At 40.5% G+C, this 21,966-nt stretch overlaps 1 protein-coding gene across 1 annotated transcript in view; it reads left to right on the forward strand.

Moving 5' to 3' along the window:
• Positions 1 to 1,766: 1,766 nt before the first annotated feature.
• Positions 1,767 to 21,966, forward strand: part of LOC110174721 (dnaJ homolog subfamily C member 5-like) — a 43,964-nt gene continuing 23,764 nt past the window's right edge. Inside the window, exon 1 of the mRNA XM_020940823.2 lies at positions 1,767 to 1,987. The gene's annotated coding sequence lies outside the window, so the exon portion shown is untranslated. The remainder of the gene's footprint in view (positions 1,988 to 21,966) is intronic.

Consider the following 21,966-nt stretch of genomic DNA (forward strand, 5'->3'; position numbering starts at 1 on the left):
AAAATATGTGAGCTTCAAAGAACTGCAGTGTGGCTCTCTTTTCTTTTTTGTATAATTTTTGTCTTTGGATTCAGCATGCAGCTGCAGTTTTTGTTGGATGTGCATGTCTCTTCTTGCCAACACGATCATGAATGCCCAAGAAAAATGTTAAAATACTCATAATAATGTGTCCAGTTGCTGGGTTACAGTTGATATCACAACATATTTCATGCAGATGGGGAGCAGCAAAAATAATATTATACAATTCATTGTTTATTCACTCCACACTCAGTGGTGGTAAGCTAATATTGTAAGACAAGCTCCTGTCTTGCAGCTCCTTGCATTTGCACCTCTACAAGAGGTTGGTGTGCGTTTTCTGTTTCTTTTGAAGCTAATATTGTAGCCACAGCTGTCCAGGGACAGACTGACGGAAGTGAGGCTGCCAGTCTGTGCCACTGACCTCTCTGACCACCAACACTCACACACACACACACACACACCACTTTCTTACTAGAAAATATAGGTGAAGTGTCTTGCTTAAGGACACAATAACAGGTTTTTGCCACTGGCGCCCCCCTGTGGCCCCTGATTTCCAATGCTGTTTTAATTTTCACTTTGTAATGAATATTACACATTAGAGATACTTTTGAGGTAGGTGAAATTGTTTTGGACAGGACCAGTTCTCACTTCTTCATTTCCTTCAATTTTAGAACATGTAAAGGCTGTGCAAAATACTGGTGATATGGTGATATGACTTTGTCAATGCCCAATACCATCTCATCTCAGACAACTGGCAGACTCACTTCTGTCACTGTGGAAAAGATGTATTTATTTTTATAGCAATTCCTTACTATTTTTATAGTTTTGTTTTTGTCTTCTCTTTTGCTCTGTAGTTTAAGTGATCACAAGAAACTGAGTAAATATAAGAACCACAGCCTTAGATGAGGTGCTGTTATTTGTCTATGAAACATAAACCATTATGTATTTATTAGTGCACAAAGTGTTGCATCAAAATTATACATTTACATTGGTAACAGGCATTTACTCAGTCAAATTTAACTTATTCAGCACAATATGTATAATTCAGAAATCCTTTGGTGAGCTACTTGGAAGAGATTGGAGCTCTCTCGGTAGCTCCCGAGTTACAGGTTGGAGACCCCTGATCTAGGCACAGCTATAACATCTCCATTATAACCCACTGAATAACATCCCACACCACCAGAAACTCTTTAGGCCTTAAATTGTAATTATTAATTTATTTTCTTTGCTAATTTACATGGGTAAAGAGCCTTGCGCAACAATCGCTTGCACTGTACAGTCTTCTGGTGAGTATGCACATGATACGTTTTATTTTCTTTTTGCTTTAGTTTAGTATTTAGACTTAGAATTAGACAAACTTTATTGATCCACAAGGGACGTTATTTGGACACAGTAGCTCACACATCACAAAATAATATAATAACAAAGGGTAAAAAATATAAATGGTAATAATAAATTCTAAATAAGTAGCAAAAAAGAACAAGAGACAGGTGTCAAATAAGGCATAATTATATAAACGTAAATGTACAAGTCAAAATAAAATAGAAAAATAAGTAACACAATATAAAGTCTCAGCAATGTACAAGAGGTCTTAGAAACACAAATATTTCCAACAAATAACAAATAACTATCATAAGAAATAAAAGTTTTTAATATGTTTATAAAACTCTAGCTGACGTCCGAGACTCTCCGTTACCCCGGGTTACGCGCATGCTCGCTGTGACGGAAGGAGGCGCCGCGGATCGTGCAGGCGGATCGTGCAGGCGCGTTTCTCCCGCACGGACAGGCTGTGCTGAGGATTGACAGACCAGAGCCCACCTCGCTTCTCTCCCGCTGCAGCCGCCGTTTAGCCCTCTGCCTGCCCGCCGCTTTTGAATGGTGCCACGGCTCTTTTCTGGGATGCGATCATCGTAAAAGCCGAGCGGTTTGAACGAGAGCCAGAGAGCGCGCTGCCAGGGGACGGAACACGGTAAGAATCGCCCTTAGCTCGGCTGCCCTTGGATTAGCGAAACCCCGGGCTGCTGCGGCTAGGCTAACAACATGGATGCTCCTGTGTGCGCTTTGATGCGGTGACTGGAGATTATCCGCTTTAACCAGGGTTTGATTCGCCTCGCAGTCTGGTATTTTCTGCTTTTCCGCCACGTACCGCGCTGTTATTTACTCAGAAGACGCGACCAGACTTCGAGCTGACCTCCCGGTGTTAAATATCGATCGCTGGCATTTCATTCAAGAGTCTGATTTGTGAAGCCTTTGGTAAAACTGGACCACTATCCTGGACCAAATCCGGATTTACAGTCTTGTTGTTGACTAGGTTGACCTCAGGCTTTATAAGGAAGCAGGTGCACACTCCCTTTCGTTTTGCATCTCATGCGTAATTTGGAAAGCGTCCTAATTTTTTGCATTGTTTATGATCTAGAAGCGCGTATTAACATTCACTCAGAAATGGATAGGTGCCGTGGGCTTTTTCTGTCCCATGTGAAGTCTAAAAGCAGTGACAGGTGGGATTACAGTCTGCGTGGCGTGGCGTGTGGGTGTGCGTACGCGTATTTGGCACACATGGACACGACTTGGCGCAATGGTTAATTAAATAAAAAATGTAAAAACCCTCAGCGTATACTCGCACCTATGGGTTTATGCGTTACGTCGTGGATGTTATGTTTAATTTATTGTGAAGGCGTAAACGTTTGAGTTGTACAGTGCGAGCTACAGTCCAGGGATGGGTTATTTTGTGAAACAGAACACAATGTCTGGAATGTCTACCACAGTTTTAACTTATCTAACTTGTTATTATTAGGGCTGGGTATTAGGGGTGTGCAAAAATATCGAAATATCAATATATCATATCGTTTAATATGATGATACACTAACAATATCTTGAGCTGCTGGACTTATATATGGTCAAGAGTATTTTTTAGCTTATTTGACGAAATTATTTTGTTACAGAGCTACAGTTTTGTTATTTGTTTAGAGGAAGGAAACTCGTTTATGCGTTTTGAGGATTAAAATGTTTGTGTTTCATTTGAACTTTGCACAAGAAGTGGTTTAACAAAGACTTTTAGTATCAGAGCCATCATTTAGTCATTATTTTTTATTGAACTGTATCGAATAGATTTGAAATATATCGTATCGAATTGAAGATATGTATCGTATCGGTAACTTCTTAATGATACCCACCCCTACTGGGTATCATTCAGAAGATACCGGTACGATAAATATCTTGATACAGTGCGCTTTTGATTCGATACGATTCAATATGATATATTTCAGATCGAGTCCACAAAGTTTATGCAAAGTTCATAAGAAAAACACCCATTTTATTCATCAAAACTGTGAAAATGTCAACACAATTGTAGCTCTTACACAAAATAATTTAGTAAAATATACCAAAAAATACTCTTAGCGATATAACGATACAGCAGTCCACGATATCGATACTGTATCATCAAATTAAACGTTTCGAAATATCTAGAAATTTGATATTTCAAATTGATTCGATACGATTCATTAAAGAATAGTGGTGTGCAAAAATATTGAAATATCTATATATCATATTGTTAAATTTGATGATACAGTATCGTGGGCTGCTGTATCGATATATCATCAAGAGTATTTTTAAATTAAAAAAAAAAAAATTGACTAAATTGTTTTGTTGCGTGTTTGGAGAAAGTTCACTTGTTTATGTGATTCACTTGACATTTTCACAGTTTTGAGTAAAATGGGTGTTTTTCATATAAACTTAGTGGTTTAATAAAGACTTTTAGTATCACAGACAAGATTTAGCCATTTTCTACTGAACCGTATCGAATCATTTTGAAATATATTGTATCAAATCATATTGAATCGAAAGTTCATCGAAAGTCTTTATTAAACCACTTCATGTGCAAAGTTCATATGAAACACAAACATTTTAATCATCAAAACAGTGAAAATGTCAAATGTGTCGCATAAACGAGTTTCCTTCCACTAAACAAACAACAAAACTGTAAAAAAATAATTTTGTAAAATATACCAAAAAATACTCTTGACGATATATCGATACAGTAGCCCACGATATCGATACTGTATCATCACATTAAAGATACGATATATTGACATTTTGATATTTTTGCACACCCCTAATGCATTATGTCGTGGATAAAAACCGTAAAAGTGTGAATTGAAGAGTAGCTACAGTCAAGATGTGGGTTATTTTGTGAAACAGAACACAATGCCTCATTTGTTTACAGCAGTATTAACTCATCTCACTGTTATTATTAAATTGCAGTCTATTTATTGGCAAGAAAATGCTTCGTTTGGTGAAGATTTACACATTCTGTCGAGCATTCCAGACAAAATGGTTGCAACTCCTTGGAGAATTGAAAGTTTAAAAACAAGGATGCACAAAAAGTGAAGTTTCAGATTATTATTTTTATTTTTTATGGTGCTGATAAATAGAATTCTGGCATTTATTATTTAGTTGGTTTTTCATCATAAATATTTGAGTCCATTAAAGTGAAATCTAGTCGAATTTTAAAGGGATACTGTGTGACAAAGAAAGTTAAAACCACACTTTATAGATCAGTTTTAATGCCGTACTGTGGAATATTATAGCCAAAAGAACAGCATTTCCATGGAAACGAGCGGCATGTCCCATATTTCTGAATGAGCGAACACGAGTAGAAATGAGATGAGCTCACTGGAAACTGGACGTGATGATGGGAAGCGAGGCTGGAGAAGAGAAGAGAGAATGAGGTGAATCTGGTTCATCAGCAGTGACTCAGAAACCAGTCACAGAAAATCTGGTTAGACCCGAGTATCAGAGAGAAGAAGAGGGGGAGAGGAGAGAGGGGGAGAAGAGAGGGAGGAGAGAAGGAGAAGAGATGGGACAGAGAGAGAAAGGGGAATGGAGGAGAGGAGGGAGGTTAAAAAAGGGAATGGAGAGAGACGAGGAGAGGAGAGAGGAGAATAGGAGAGGGGACGGAGAGAGAGGAGGAGAGGATAGGAAGAAGGAGAGAGAGGAGGAGATGACAGGAAGGAGAGAGAGAGGAGAGGGGATGGAGAGAGGGAGAGGAGGAAGGATAGGAGGAAGGAGAGAGGAGAATAGGAGAGGGGACGAAAAGAGGACGGAAAGAGGAAGAGATGATAGAAAGAAGGAGAGGAGGTGGAAAGGATAGGAAGGAGACGAGAGGAGATGGAGAGAGAGAGAGGAGGAGAGGAGGGAGGATAGGAGGGAGGAAGGAGAGAGAGACGAGGAGAGAGGAGAACAGGAGGAGGGATGGAGAGAGAGGAGGAGAGGATAGGAAGAAGGAGAAAGGAGGAGATGATACGAAGAAGGGGAGAGGAAGGAGAGAGAGAAAAGCAGAGGTGAATAGGAGAGGGGACAGAGAGGATGGAGAGAGGAGGAGAGGAGAGGATAGGAAGGAGAGAGAGAGGAGAGGATAGGAGGAAAAGAGAGGAGGTGAGGAGGGAGGACAGGAGGAAGAGGATAGGAGGAAGGAGAGAGGAGAATAGGAGAGGCGACGGAGAGAGGATGGGAAGAAGGAGACTGGGAGAGGAGAAGAAGAAGGAGAGGGGGGAGAGGACAGGAAGAAGGAAAGAGGTGGAGAGGAAAGGAAGAAAGAGAGGAGAGGGGAAGGAGAGACAGGAGGAGAAGAGGGACAGAGATGGAGAGATTAGGAGAGGAGGAAGGAGAGAGGAGGATAGGAGATGGGACAGAGAAAGGGGGGAGAGAAAGGAGGATAGTGCGAAGGAGAGAGGAGGATAGATGGGACAGAGAAAGAGGAGAAGGAGGAAGGAAGGAGAAGAGGGGAGGATAGGAGATGGGAGAAGAGTGACAGAGAGATAAAAGAGGACAGTGTGAAGGAGAGGAGGATAGGAGAGAGAGAATTGAAGAAAAGTGCTAATGTGATTCTGAGTTGCGTTTCCCTTTTGTAGTCTCGAATATTTTTATGGAAAATCCCAACGTGCTAAAAAGTGCCTGTAAAAAGTCATGACTGAAAACATAAAACCACACCAGTGCAAGAATCATTATGTGTGAAAGCTTACACTGCACTTTTATTATATTTTTATTTTAATCAGCTCTTTTCGCAGCCTTTTTTTTTTTTTTTTGGACAAGTCTGCATTCTAGACAATTTACTCAAGATCCAAAACAAACGCTGTCGGAATTTATCTCCCTCTAAAACCAGTAACGCCTTTTTTGTGTTTGTGTATTTGTTTCAGTTATCGTTAGTCAAACTGTATAAAAAGTAAAACAAAAAAAGTACTAAAATGGGAGTTAACTTTGTGAGAACTACAAGTGTTTGGAGAGAGATAAGAGGACAAGGGAGGAGGAAGGAAACAGGAAGATAACGGGAAGGAGAGACGATAATAGAACCAAACGAACAAGCAAAATTACCTGTATTTACATATTTTGTTGTGGCCTATATGATACAGATAAAATGGGAGTTGGAGATATAAAAGCCGATATATTTAGTGATGTAAAAATTCACTGTAAATGTTGAATTGTTTAAAAAACTTCGGTGTGGCTCTAAATTGGGTTTATTTAAGCAACATTTATTGTTATTCTGACTCTTTACGTCATATTTACATACAGTAGGTCCGACTAATGGCATTTTTGCATCACATTCTAGCTACTAGTGATGGGTATTCCAGTTCTTTTTAGAAAACTGGCTCTTTTGGCTCAGCTCACTAAAAGCAGCTGGCTCTTTTGGCTCACAATTGGCTCTTCAGATTATTTTTTTGCAAGCAGGACTAAACCAGAACTGAACCAGGTCTGAACCAGGACTGAAAAAGGACTAAACCAGGACTAAAACAGATCTAAACCATGTGTAAAACAGGACTAAACCAGAACTGAACCAGGACTGAGTGTTGGGACTCGATCTCTCTCTCTCTCTCCCTCTCGAGCCCAAGATTAGTCCTGGTTTATTTATTTTATGCTACATTATACTACAGCCAAATATGCACGTTTTTTCTCTCCTATGCACACGCAGATTTCTGAAAGTTTCGTTTTCAGTCACTGCCGCTGTCAAACTACCACGAGTCTGCATGCGACGTGAAGAGAAAAAAAGTGAGAGAAAGAGAAAACACGGCTCCCAATAAGGATCAGGCTCCAGCCGACTCCAAGAGCCATTTCGTTCGCGACCGACCCATCACTACACACACTAAAGAAAGTAATCTACCGATATTAGCCTTTAGCCGTAAATGTGTGCGCGCTGCCGTATTTAATTATATGTGTAAATGTCGATCATTCACACCTCTTTTCACAGCTCATTGACATATCAATGCAGGTCCAGTAACAAATATACGGTCAATATAGTCACTTTACAATAGGCTAATAGAAAACAGGCTGTTTATGTGCAGGAGCTACAGCAGCTATTCGCTAACCAATGAGAAATAGCAAAACTAGCTTCAAAATTTACGTATTTCCACCACTCACTGCTCACACAGGCTCCTCTCAGATCACAAGTCTGCACTAATAAATGTCCTTTTAATCCCGACTCAAACCAATTGTCCGTAAAAACAATATAATATCAGTGTTTGGCTGTATGGCAGCGTGTGCAAACAAGAACACGAGTCTGGTGGTGTGTTCAGGGACACAGACACAGACAAATTACACCGCAGATAAAATCTGATGCGGAGCCACATTTTAGGTCAGGCATATCCAAACTATGGCCCATGAGCCAAATGCGGCCCTCAGACAAATTTTTCTTGGCCCTCAGGCTTCCTGGAGAATTGGCCCAAATTATCTTGTATCAATGAAAAATTTACTTTTTATTGCAAGTTTTTTGAAAATCTACCTTGATAAAGCAAATATTTAATATTTAGTGTGTGGTTTTAAGGATCTTAGCATGAATAAAGACTGATGGCTCATTCTAATGTGTTAAACAGGCACATATTTGAATTCTTCACTGTACTGAGCATCAGTCTGTGGCCCTCGATCAGCCCTCTAAGTTTAGAGATGTGGCCCTTGATGAAAAAAGTTTGGACATCCCTGTATTAGGACATTTATCTGTCTATAAATTGGATTAAATCAAAATAATGTAGAGAGTCTAAGCTTTATAACGAGGTATAACATGCCCACGTGAAATATCGGCCCAGATCGGCAAGATTTAGGATGATCGCCGATATGATTCCAAGAGAACATTATTATCAGCCGATAATATCAGCTAACCGATATATCGGTCAGGCCCTAGTAACGATGTTATAACATGGATTAAAGAGTATGATGTATGCTTTTATTTTTAATTTCGAGAAGCGAGAGAGGAGAGGAGGTGGTCTTTGTGAATGAACCACAGAGCACGTTTAGCTTCCGTCCTTCACAGATTTGTTCGGAGATTGGCTGCAGTGAAGAGTTCTCTCTCTTTCTTCCGTCACACTCCAGTTCTAAAGTTATCCTGCAGCTGGGAGTCCATCAGGCGCCTGCTGTTCATGTTCACTCCCGTCGCATTTTGGGGTGTTACTGCGCATATTGAGATTCAGGAAAAGTGTTGGAGATCAGTGTCAGTTTTTCAGAACCATCTCCTTTGTAAACTGCCTTGGATTTGGTTTAGAAGTCAGTAAGATTATTCAAGAGGATTTGGTTTATCCATAATCGTCATGGTTATTTATTGTTTTTATGAACCATTGACGGTATAAAGAAGTGCACTAAGGCCCTGTCCACACTAGAACATGTTTGAGTTGTTTTCGTTGTAGATGCAGTGTTCGTCCAGCCTGATTCATCAGCTGTTTTTTTTTTAACTTCGTTTCACTTCATAGAAACCGTCTGACCTCTGTTAGGTTTATCTAGACATTCAAAACAAGAAGAAAGACAAGAGATTAATTCAGTTTTTCTCATGAGGAGAACGGGCAGAGAGTGCGCATCAAAACCAACAGTCTCCACACGTTCTGATGACTCAAGGCCGCTCTCCTCCTTTTATTTCATTAGGAGGCCCTAGTTACAGACACATGATTCTCAAGGGGAAGGGGGATCAGCAAAGACATAATAAGAAACTGATGCAGGTTCAAACACATAAACATGATTGACAATCAGGAGGTGCCGTAGGTATAGTCAGACACCATCATAACTCTTGCATGTGTGACAGTGGGAGTTGGTTTCACGTGAGGGGTCATCTCAAGGTTCACAAGAACGATAGGTCACTGCACACAGGTGTTAAACACAGAGAGGTTATTCATATTCATACAAATGATTGGTACATTCTAAATCAAAGAATTGTAGTACATAAATGGTTAACTCATAGGTCTAGATTAACACACAAGCATTTAGCAAATATGGGATAATAGAATTATTCTGACAACCTCGCAGCATTAGGATTCGTTCGCTCGACAGTAGGGGGGTACTTTTAAAATTTTTTATCAATAGCTGTTATTTGGTCGTGACGTATGTAATGTGCCGCTTAAGCTTTTCCCAAATCCCGTAGGAAGAAAGACAATAACGTCTTTCCCCTTGATAAAATTCACCAAACATTCTCTTTATTCTGGCTTTAAATCCTTGATCCTTGGGAATCGTTGACAACACTAAATATATGGCTCTTTGCTGATTGGCTGGTGCCCGAACTTGCACTTCCGGGGATTTTTGCGAACTGTCTATTGTGTTTTGATTCTTGACCTAGTTGCTGGAGAGAAATGAAATTGAGCGGAGGCACTCGGTGGAGCCACACTAGCACACTAGTGTTCGTCCACACTTATCTGATTGAAAACCGCTCCAGAGACGGAACGATCTAGTGCCTCCAGCTCCCACGAATTTGTTTGAGTACAGATCTGATCCGGCACTGTGTGGACGCCTGAAAACACTGATACGCTTTTGTAGGAGCTCTAGTTGCGTCCTTATTGGACCACGTCGCTGTGACTTGCTCCTTCCTGATTTGCTGGGTTCGTGACATTGCTCATGTGACGCTACAGTTTAAACAAACCGGAGACAAACGGGGAAGCCGCGTAGATAGAACTGCTTGCTAATACACAGTTCACGAAAAGACTGTTTTCACACTTGCCATCTTCCTTGGCTCGAAATCGGCTGCTGCAACTTCAGACACGGTGCTCCACTTCCTTGTTTTTACAGCCCATGTGACATTGTGACATCGTGACACCAGCGTAGCCATGTGACGAGTGTTTCAGGGGTTTTCGCGTTACTGTGTGGATAGGGAATTCTTTGATTGCGGACACAGAAACGACGTGTCTGGACGCAAATCGTTTCTGATACGGTGATTTGTTTCAGTGTAAACGTAACCTAAGTGAGTGTGACATCACCCATTCTGCCCTACAAAGGCAAAAGACTTTAACTCTCCAAAGTGTGAAACTGAGAAAAATTACTTCAAAATTTCTGTTTTGTCCAAACATAGGTTGGGCTCCCATAATTTTCCAATTAGTTGCTATAATGAAGAAATATTTGCGTGTGAAAAATACTGAGCTCAAAATTGACTTGTCAGTTCCTGTTTTTCTGTCTTTGTGTCATGAGTCAGTAATAAGGAGTTGGCCAAAGGCCAAAGGCAGAAGCTAACATGATCATTATTTGCTTGATTTTCCCAAGACTTCCATCCATTATAAGAAAAACACCTCACCAATGTTGAGTCATCATTAGGTATCAAAAGTATCGAAATATCTATATATCGTGACGTTTAATGTGATAATACAGTACTGATATCATGGGCTGCTGAGTATTTTTTGGTGTATTTTACTAAATTATTTTGTTGCATTTTGTTACATTTCACAGCACACATTAACAACTTTGAAAACAAAATTACATTTAGAATACACGTTTACATCTTGAAAACAAATTTACGTTTCATTAAACACATTGCAAAACACAAAACACTTGTACAAGCACCAAGACAAATGTTCATGTCGCAAAAACACAAATACAAAGCCCTGAAACACATTAACAAGAAATCTCTCAACGGAAAGTAAGCGGAAGTGGCGAACGACGTGTGGGACAAGCAAAGAGTGAAAAGCGATTCAACAGAAATAAGAAAGATATTCTGTGACTACAGTATGGCTCTGTCTATAGCTGTTATTTGACAGTTTTGTGGGTTATGGCCGTATTTTACGTTTACCGTTGTGTTAGTATAGCCAGGCTGGTGCCACCTAGTGCCTCCGCTCAATTTCATTTCTCCCCAGTGACTAGGCCAGGAATCAGAATACAATAAACGATTCGCAAAACCCCCAAAGTTCGGACACCAGCCAATCAGCGAAGAGTCATATATTCAGTGTTGTCAACGATTCCGAGATCGAGGGTTTAAAGCCGGAACAAAGAGAATGTTTGGTGAATTTTATCAAGGGGAAAAACGTTGTTGTCCTTCTTCCTACGAGATTTGGGAAAAGCTTAAGCGGTGCATTACATACGTCACGACCAAATAGCAGCAATTGATGAAGTGAAACGGGCTGATGAATCAGGCTGTAAAGTTTAAAGCGTGTACTCATATGACAATTCATCACATTCAATGAGAGTTCTAACTGAATCGCTTTCCATATGCTGCTTGTCCCGCACGTCGTTCAGTACTTATGCTTTTTAGGATATTCCCTTTCCGTCAAGAACTTTCTTGGACATTTCTTGTTAATGTGTTTCGAGTAGGGATGTAACGATATCCAAGTCTCACGATACGATATTGTCACGGTATGAACCTCATGGTACGATATTTATTGCGATATCGTGGGAAAGCTCACGATATGATGGGGAGGCTCACGATTAGGGATGTAACAATATCTAAATCTCTCAGTACGTTATTTATTGTGATATTTTGTGGAGACTAACAAAACTGTTAAGATGCAACTTGTTCCTCTTAATCCAAAGAACTAAGATTTAAAAGTGTTAGAATTGTTATTTTTTCTTGAAGTCTGCACTGAAATGGAGCAAAGGATCATGGTCTATGTAGTTCCCTCTGTCTTTTTTATGATCTATTGCTGCACCATAACTCTTCAATTAAGCAAAGAGACTTGTAATTCGATATATTGTGATGGTCCACGATATTATTGTGTGTTAACTTTGACGATATTGTTACATCCTTAGTTTCGAGGCTTTGTATTTGTTTTTTTGCGACATGTAAATTTGTGTCGGCGCTTGTAAAAGTGTTTCGTGTTTTGTACGTTTCTTCGCACATTTGCAAGCATGTTTTATAAAAGTTGGAATTTGTTTTGAAGATGTAAATGTGTATTCTAAATGTGATTTTGTTTTCAAACTTCAAACCGTATGATACAGCTCAAGATCATTCTAAATCTATTCAGCAAAGGTTGATGTCTGTGCTGTGAATGTGACTTTTTCGTATCAATATCAGTGCGAATGAGTATCTTGTTTCAGTACTGGTTTTAGTATCGATTAGTATTTCTTTTTTTTTTTTTTTTACTTTTGAGAACCTTACGTGCAGTACAAGCGACTTTATGTCAGGTGGTTGTGGCTAAAAGTCTGTGTTTTGCGTGTTTCTAGTTCCTTATTGTTGGTCCAAAGCCTTGATCTTGAGCCGTGCGTTTTGAAAGGGGAAGAGTTGGGTTTGGTTCAGATCCTGCTCTTTCCTCCTGCTCCTCGCGCTCCCGTCGGTCACGAGGTCCTGATGCTGTAACAGTGCGGTGATGGGAGGTCACACGGAGCTGCCACATTTTCACTTTCTGTTTCTCTGAACTCTCACACCAGAAGTACACCAACAACGATAAACAAACATGATCTCTGAACTACTGCCACTTGAACTTGAATAACTTTAACTCCAGAATATTATTTGAGCCCTTTTAAAGGTTGTACTTTAATGATTCAGTAAGTTCTCTTCTGCTCGTCCTCAAATAATTCCACCTCTACAAATCTGGTCCGAAGAGCAGAGGAGTGAGGTTAATGTTTACACTTTATTGTCCCTTCCCCTGTCAGGAAATTGGACCCAATTTAACTCGGGTCAGGGTCACGATACTAAAATTTTGATCCAAGGGAGTAGACATAATGCTCAATAGTGAATATAATAAAGAAAAACACTTTATTTGGACAATACAGTGTAATTTTCAACATTAAATTATAGTATTTTCTCACTTTCTGTGGTATTAGGATGTAACAATAACTGAAATATCGTGATATTGTGTCGTCAAAAGTCTCGCAATAATATCGTGGGCTGTCACAGTATATCGAATTACAGGTTTCTTTGCTTAAATGCAGGTTTTATATAAGTAACGGCTTATAAACATGGGGAACTACATATCCCATGATGCATTTCACACAACATGAAGAAATGTGTTTTTTACTTGAGTTCTTGGGGTTGTGACGGAAATAATTCACACCAAAATCTTGTCAAGGGATTTTAAAAGCAAAAACGTGTTCTATATACAATTATGTAGGGACTGAGACCGGGACCGAGACCGACCGAGACCGGGACCGAGACCGGGACCGAGACCGGGACCGAGACCGGGACTGAGTCCTGGACCTTAGGGGCAGTGGGACTGGGGGCCGGGACCGGGGGCCGAGACCGGGGACCGGGGACCCAGATCAGTTATCCACAAAATCGAAAAACTGAAAAAAACAAAACGAATCATTACCCTTTCCTTTCCCTTTTATCGTTTTCATTTTGGTTTTAGAGACAAATAAAGAAGAAAATAGTTGTTGTTTTTTTTTCTTATTTTTGATTTTATTTTGAAAAACGAATGAACAAATGATACACGGATCTTTTCTGTCCTGTGAATCACACTTTATTACTTTCAGAACCGGCTCAAATGAGTTTCTAGTTCTGTTACTAGTTTTAGTTTCTGATTTTCAATACTTATGATATAACTCTACTCTCAAATACTTTCTCTCTTCTGTCTTTTTATTGTTTTGTAGTCCGTCCTGGTCTCTTTCTCCACTCGCATTAGCCTGTCAGTGGCGTAATGAGCTGCAGTGTTGACGCGTGTCCACAGAGAGCTGACTGGAGGCTGATTGGACATTAGCTAATGAATTGGACAGGCCTGGTCCTCTCCTCTGTGCCAACAGGATAATAAAGTTCAGTGTGTGTGTGTGTGTGGACAGCCTCTGGTCGTTAAAATGCTGCTGACCTCAGATACGCCGCGTTCTCTTCGGTTTGTAAATGAAGAGCAAAGTGTCAGACTCCAAACAGGAAGACGCTTTTCACTTTAGCTAATTGTGGTCTCACTTTGAACTGCTGACAAAACCAGAGTAACATGAATGAGATTTTGGAGTTTAGAAACGGATAAATGGCAAAATGGTGGCAGCATCTGTTCCAGTAGTTTACCACAGAACCTGTTTTTGTTTTGACCAGCTCTTAAACGGTTTAAAGTGTTACAATAGCTACACTGTGTGCTGACTACTGTGGCCACTGCTGTTTCAAGTACTACGTGACATCACACAGGACTGCCATGATTACAGTCAGGTATTTCTGAGTACAAACACCTGACTGCAGAGATGGAGTTTAAAGTGTGGATTCCTGTCAGATCAATCACACTGCTCCTTACACCTGTGTAGAGGTATTGTTCCATTTAGCTTCTCTATTTGAAATATGGTTGTGGGCGGTGTTTAGGTGTTTATGGTGCGTTCTATTATCCTTATGTCTCGGAGGTCTGAGGACATTGCCTAGCAACCTGCACTGACCGTCCGCTTTTCCTTGGACGGCAAATTTTCCGTTCGGAAGAACTCCGAGGAGACTGAGGAATGATTCTGAGGCAGAATCCAAGATGGCTGTGCTCAGTGTCACTTTTAAGTATGAAGTGTTTTCATTGTGTTTGGACACTTTGGTGGTTTAAATGACAATTTCAATCACTTGTACTACTGCAGTACCTTACTGCGTTTGTACTAATGCAATACCTTACTGCGTTTGTACTCCTGCAATACCTTACTGCATTTGTACTACTGCAGTACCTTACTGCGTCTGTATTACTGCAGTACTTTGCTGCATCCATATCACTGTCTATGGGTTCGGTAGTCGGTGTTATGTCTTTGTTCAATATTTTGGCCTCACCATGTTTTAAACAGGTGTTGCAAATCGTCCCTGGAGTCAGATGATAACAACAATAACAGCTTTCCAGGTGGTGTCCATGTTTTTCTCCAAGTCAGAAACACAAAACATAATAAAACGCTTGACTTGTGGACATGACGTCATATCCACGATCCGAGTGAGTTCGCAGAGAATAATAGGATGCAGCATTAGTCTCACTTAAAAATGTTTTGTCATGCTCACACTCTTGACATAAAAACATAATCGGATCATCGCTTAGATCCACTGACACATGTGATTCCAGCTTCCACAGATGAATGCTGCTGTTGTGTCCTTGGGCAAGACACTTAACCCAGCTTGCCATTAGTGTCTGTGTACACTGGTGTGTGAGTGGATGAGTAGTTCCTTGTTGTAAAGTCCTTTGAGAGCCTTGAAAGTGGAAAAGCGGCGTATAAAACCATTTACCTTTTACTGTTGTAGAAGTTTTCAGCTTGTCCAAGAAAGAAAGGGTGGAAGTAAAACGCTGGAGACCAACTGGATGACTTAAGCAGGAGAGGTTTATTTACCATCAATAATACTGGTCCGGGGGGACATAGTGTGTTTCCAAAAGTGAACAGAGTGTGATCTTTGAGTGTTTAAACCTCTTTACTCTGCGTCCAAAGTAGGAGTTTATAAAGCAAGTGTGGTGAGACTCTGAAGACCAGCAGGCACCGGTTAGACAGAAATATGCCACAATTTAGATAATGGTGCCAATGATATGCCAAGGGAAGATGATCGTGTTACTATAGCTCCTGTGAATCGATGTTAAGCTGAGAGACGTACGTGGAGGATAAATTACTTAAATCAGGGCAGCCGCGGGGTCTTAAAAGTCTTAAAAAGGTCTTAAATTTCAAGTTCCTAAATTAAGACCTTAAGTCTTAAATTATGTTGTCCAAGTCTTATTTTTTTCATAAAGGTCTTAAATTTCATTAGTCTATTTTTTTTGTAAACTCAACCAGGCTGTCTTGTCTTGTTTGAATGTTATAATTATATTTTGGCCATTTTACAAGCAATGCACACAACTATAAATGAGTTCTGAATGAGATTTTGTAATAAAAGTATTTTTTGTTATTTAAACCAGTGAGTTTCGGTCATTATTAGAATTGGATCTGGTGTTTTTCGCCCACATAATGGGTGTGATGTTGGTCTTAATTTTCATGTAAGTGGTCTTTAAAAGGTCTTTAAAAAGTCTTAAATTTGGGGTAGTCAAACCCGGGGATACCCTGTTAAATTCTCTTACATTTAAAATACTATTAAAATTTGTCTTTGTATTATCGCAGCTGGCTTCCATCTGTTACTGCTGTAGGACCCTCAAAAAACTAGGATTTATATTTAATTAAAATCTTGTTACAAAATGAATTACTCTTGAATTCAAAATGAGAAATGTCCTTTTTTCCAGTGACCACAAAATAACCGTCCTTTACCACTTTTTCACTCTAATGTTCCTTTACCATGAAGGGCTGTCTTATCGTTTAATCTCAAATTTTTCTTATTAAACCAAATACTTCTTTCACTATTGATTTCATGAACATGAACAAAATACTTTTAGTCAGTAACATTTAGCAAAAAACACTCCAGCACTCCAGATGTACTGCTACATCTGTCTGTACTCCGTGACTGGCTGTCGACCTCTTGATTAAAAAGCCCTGGCTCTTGTGTTTACGGTTTGTGGGCGGCAGTAGCTCAGTTGGTAGAGCATTCGCCCATTGATCTAAAGGTTGGCGGTTCCAATCCAGTTCTTGACATAAACATCACAGGTTGAATGGTCAGATCCACTGACCCACAGGTTGGCTGGTGTGATTCCATCCCACAGAGGAATGCTGCCGTTTTGTCCTTGGGCAAAACACTTAACCCACCTTCCCCACAGTGTCTGTGTACACTGATGTGTGAATGTGTGTGTGAATGGGTGAGTGGTTCCTTGTTGTAAAGCTCTTTGAGTGCCTTGAAGGTGGAAAAGTGCTATAGAAAAATGTGCCCATTTACCATTTACCATCTATACCAGTAGTTCCTGAGGACACCGTGCGTTTTTCAAGACTCATTCTGATTATTTTCCATTATGGAAATTGTGCTAAAACAACCAAATTTATAAGGATGTAACGAAAGCCAAATATTTTCACGTTATGTATCTGACTGTACGATATTTATTGTGATATTTTGTGGACGCTAACAAACTACATTTCTGTTATAATCCAAATAAGTGAGATTTTTAAGTGCGTAGTAGCAGTAATTTCATCATGTAGATTGAACTGAAGTAGAGCAAAGGATCATGGTCTGTGTAGTTCTGTTTTTTAGCTGTTGCTGCACCATAACAATTAAATTAAAGGTGCACTGTGCGAGAGTTTTTCACCTGCTTGTGTCTAGGGGTGGGCGATATATCGATATTTTAAATATATCAAGATAGTTTTTAAAATTGATATGAATTCTGACATATCGTATATATCGATATAATGCTTATATTTAATTTTGATTTCGCTGCTTCGCTTGTTTACCTTCTCTCTCGTCACCTCCGCGCGCTCCCGCCTCCCTGATTTTGTTCGCTCGTGTCTCCTTCACTCGTCACTATCGCCCTGAACGCCGAAAGTTGGTGCCAGTGAAAAGCTTCAAGCACCACGAACCTTTTCCATCATTTACAGACAAAACTATCATCAGCACATCCTCATATTCCACCGAGTCGCGTCCTTTAGCCCGAAAGAAGCTAAACGAGCTGAGCTGCGTGAGAAGTGCGCTGTTTATGCAAATGAGCCATGCACTTAAGTTTCGTATCTGTAAAATATAAACACACATGCACAAAACTGCATTAAACACATTATTATTTCAAACGGGCTGATGTGGCTCTAGAGTCCTTATGCTTTATATATTGTAAAGTTTAACAATGTAAAGTTTATTTATGCAGAAGATTTTAATTAATAATCTGCTGCAGTGTCACTTGTACAATAGTGTTTGGAAACGTTGGGTTTGATCTGCAGTGGATTGTGGGATTAAACCTCAGAGCTCCTTACTGCTGGATATGTCTATTAAATCTATTAAAATAAGGAATATCCCGAGCTTCCTCTGCTAAATGAGCTCATGGTTATGGTTCTGGTTTGTATAACAGAGTTAATGCAAAGATGAGCTTGTGTTGAGTTGTTTTATTTATGAATGAAAAGAAGGAAATGTGTATTATTTATTTTATTTTACAGTTAAATTATTATTTATGTAATTAGGGTTTTTTGTAATCTTAAATGTTCCTATATGAACTCCCGACCTCTTACACTTCAATAAAAAAAAAAAGGACCTTGTGGAATTTGGCAGATTTGTTTTTTGCAGTTTTCAGTTTTAGGGGGTTATTTTTTCTTGAACATATATCGAGATATATATCGTATATCGAGATATAGCAAAATATATCGAGATATATTTTTTGATTCATATCGCCCAGCCCTACTTGTGTCTATGGATATGTCATCGCTCTGCCTTATTTCTCGGTCATGTTAAAGTTTATTCTTCTTAAAAATAATTCTGGTCGTTCAGCGCATGCTTGTTGGGTCGTCCTTCAATCCGGCTCCACCAGTCCTGGCTTCGGACTTTCATCCACGTCTCTTTGGATTGTGAGCCGGATGCAGGAGTGGGCTGAGGTAGAGCAGCCGTTGACTCAGTTTGTCTTCTTCCTCCCTTATCCGACACTCTTCCCTTCTCCTCCTCAGCTGACAGACGTAAAGCGTGATGAGAGAATTCTCCAGCTGCTGCGTAATTATCATCAGAACCACTGCGGAAAACGTAGAAGAATGGAAAAAACAGATAACGGCTGTTTCCCGTTTACGTGATTTCCGTGACTGTGATGCCGAACTTTTGCACTGCATACGGACTGAACCAGGACTGATCCAGGTCCGGGACTAGACCGCGACCAGACTGGGACCAGAGCGGACTGACACCAGGACCAGATCAGGACCGAGACCAGACCAGACCAGCACTGAGACCGAAACCAGACCGGGACTGAGGCCGGGACCAGACCGAGACTGACACTGAGACTGAGACCGAGACCAGACCGGGACTGAGACCGAGACCAGACCGGGACTGAGACCGAGACCAGACCGGGACTGAGACCGAGACCAGGCCGGGACCAGACCGGGACTGAGACCGAGACCAGGCCGGGACCAGACCGGGACTGAGACCGAGACCAGGCCGGGACCAGACCGGGACTGAGACCGAGACCAGGCCGGAACCAGGCCGGGACCAGACCGGAGGCTCAGAGCCCACTGCAGGGCCGGAGCTCGAAGCTGAGGCTCGGAGTCAAAGCTCGGAGTCCGCTCTGGTCCCGCTCTGGTCCCGCTCTGGTCCGCTCTGGTCCCGCTCTGGTCCCGCTCTGGTCCCGCTCTGATCCCAGTTTGTAGTCCCGGACCTGGGTCACTCCTGGTTCAGTCCGTATGCGGGGCAAAAGTCCAGCATCGCAGTCATGGAAGTCACGTAATTGGGAAACGGCCATTATCCGTTTTTTTCCATTCTTCATTTAAACACAAAATCGAAAACTGAAAAAAATGAATCGTTTTTTCATTTTGGTTTTAGAGATAAATAATGAAGAAAACTGTTGTTTTTTCATTTTCTTATTTTTGGTTTTATATTGAAAAACGAATGAACGAATGATACACTAATTGAAATGCACAGTTTGCCACTGACAAATCCTACTATGGTCACACCAGAGTTCTGCTTCTTCTGCTTCTGATTGGTTGAACTGTAATTTAGAGGAATAAATTTAAATCATTCAAAAAGGACATAAGAAAACCAGCCTCTTTTCGAGCTAGCAGAAAGTTTCAGGTCATTCTCCAAGTGAGCTATGTTTGGTTTGATCTTAAAAAAAAAACAACATTTGTGAATAAAATGTACTCGAGTATGCGACACGAAGCTGCCGTGTTTGTTTATCGCGCTAATGACTCACCGTTGATCGTCAGACAGGAACATTCAGCTCCGTGTGCAACCTGAGATCCGCCGACAGCCCCGCTCTGTCCACAGCTTCGACAAACAGGCCGCTCTGTTTGGACTATCTGCAGGAGAGACGACGGCGCTGGCGGAACAAAGGCCGAGCGGGAGCGGTGAGCCGAGGCCTGGTAATGAAGGAGTGATGATGACGAAGGTGGAGAGGAAGAGGGAGGAACTGTGCGAATGTGATACAGAAGTAAAAGGGAACCAGGGGAAAACTCGTGGTGAAGGATAATGAAACAGGCTGGTAAAACAGTGAATCATAGCATTTTTTTGTCTGTCAGAGCGCTGTCACAACACAATCACCAGGCTAATGAAACTACTGTCATTACATCAGGTTTGTGAAGTTGTAGAATATTGTTTTGTGTTGTTTTTAGGGCCGAAGCTGAATTGGATTGTTTAGAATCCAAGGAAATGCGGATGTATAGGGTCGATATTTTGAGCCGATTTGGATGATTTTCACTGGACTTTTATTTTAATTCACAGCCCCGTTTTACTACAAACAGGATAAGAGAAGCTGTGCAGTCACATTTTGTGCAGTGTCATCTTCACACAAATAAAACTTGCTGTGTGGGAGCATTGAGAGCAGCTAAGCGTAAGGATTATATCTGTACTGAAACATGCAAAGATGACATATATGACCACTTCAGGCATGTTTTTTTGGGATTGGCTATAGGCCCTCGCATGAAAAAGACCCAAGCTTGATCACTGACCATTAGAAATGTCTGAATCTTGCTGGGTTTGGTCTGTTATGTATGTCTATGGCGAAATGTTCAGCAGTTACTATAGTGACACTAAGCATTAGCAAAATTTGAAACACAAAATGGATTTAAATTACACATTTTCGTGGTTCTGTTTACGTGTTTGATTTTCAACAAAAAAGTTTAGATTGATTGAAAAACTAATGTTAATAGATCAGTTTTTATAAAGTGCTTTTTTGGACGCTCAAAGACACATTTACATTTGCATTATTTATTAATTTTCACTTGGTGGGGGTAAGATACTGTTGTAGCCACTGGGGATGCACCGATACCACTTTTTTGAAAACCGATACGAGTATGAGTATAATTTTTTCTGTATTTGCCGATACTGAGTAGCGATACCGATACTTTAGCCCCCCCAGCCCCATGAACATACACTGAGTGCGTTTACATACACATCAGTATCCTGGTTATGTTGACTACCGGTTTCTCATCTCGGGTACCGAAACCGGGATACTGTGTAATGTGTCGTGTATTGGTGTTATTTTTTGTAGTATCGGTGCGTGGTATCGACAGATGTTTAATGAGTATGATCTCGATATTCAAGTCAAGTCTCATGATACAATATCGTCACTGTATGAACTTCACGGTGTGATTTTTATTGCGATATCGTGGGAAAGCTCATGATATGATGGGGAGGCTCACAATTAGGGTTGGAACAATATTCAAATCTCTCTGTGTGATATTTTCACGATTTACATCTCACAGTACAATATTTATTGCAATATTTTGTGGACGCTAAACAGCTCAAACTGTTAATATGCTACTTTTTCCTCTTAATCCAAAGAACTAAGACTTAAAAGTGTTAGAAATGTTATTTCTTCTTGTAGTCTGCACTGAAATGGAGCAAAGGATCATGGTCTATGTAGTTCTGTCTTTTTTTTTTTAGCTATTGCTGCACCATAACTCTTCATTTAAACTAGTAAAAGAGACTTGTAATTCGATATATATTGTGATGGACCACGTTATTATTGTTAGAACTTTGAGGATACAATATCACGATATTTCGGTTATTGTTACATCCCTATTAATGAGTACGAGTACAAGTATATTAAGTATTGGGCGCATCCCTAGTAGCCACAGCTGCCCTGGGGTAGACTGACAGAAGCGAGGCAGCCAATCTGCACCATCAGCCCCTCCGACCAATACCAACACTCACGCACACTCCTCTTTCATATTGTGGGTTATGTGCCTTGCCTAAGGACACAGCGTCAGTTTTTTTGCAAGTGGCGTCCACAGATCTGTTCACTTGTTGTAGTTCCAGCTTTCTTTCTAGTCAAATTAGGTAAAAACAAAGCAGACAGATCAGTGCTGCCAGTTATCGTCACACCCCC

The sequence above is a fragment of the Boleophthalmus pectinirostris genome, unplaced genomic scaffold (genome assembly GCF_026225935.1).
Source record: "Boleophthalmus pectinirostris isolate CB_2022bp ecotype Guang Dong unplaced genomic scaffold, ASM2622593v1 HiC_scaffold_8, whole genome shotgun sequence".
Lineage (NCBI taxonomy): Eukaryota > Metazoa > Chordata > Actinopteri > Gobiiformes > Gobiidae > Boleophthalmus > Boleophthalmus pectinirostris.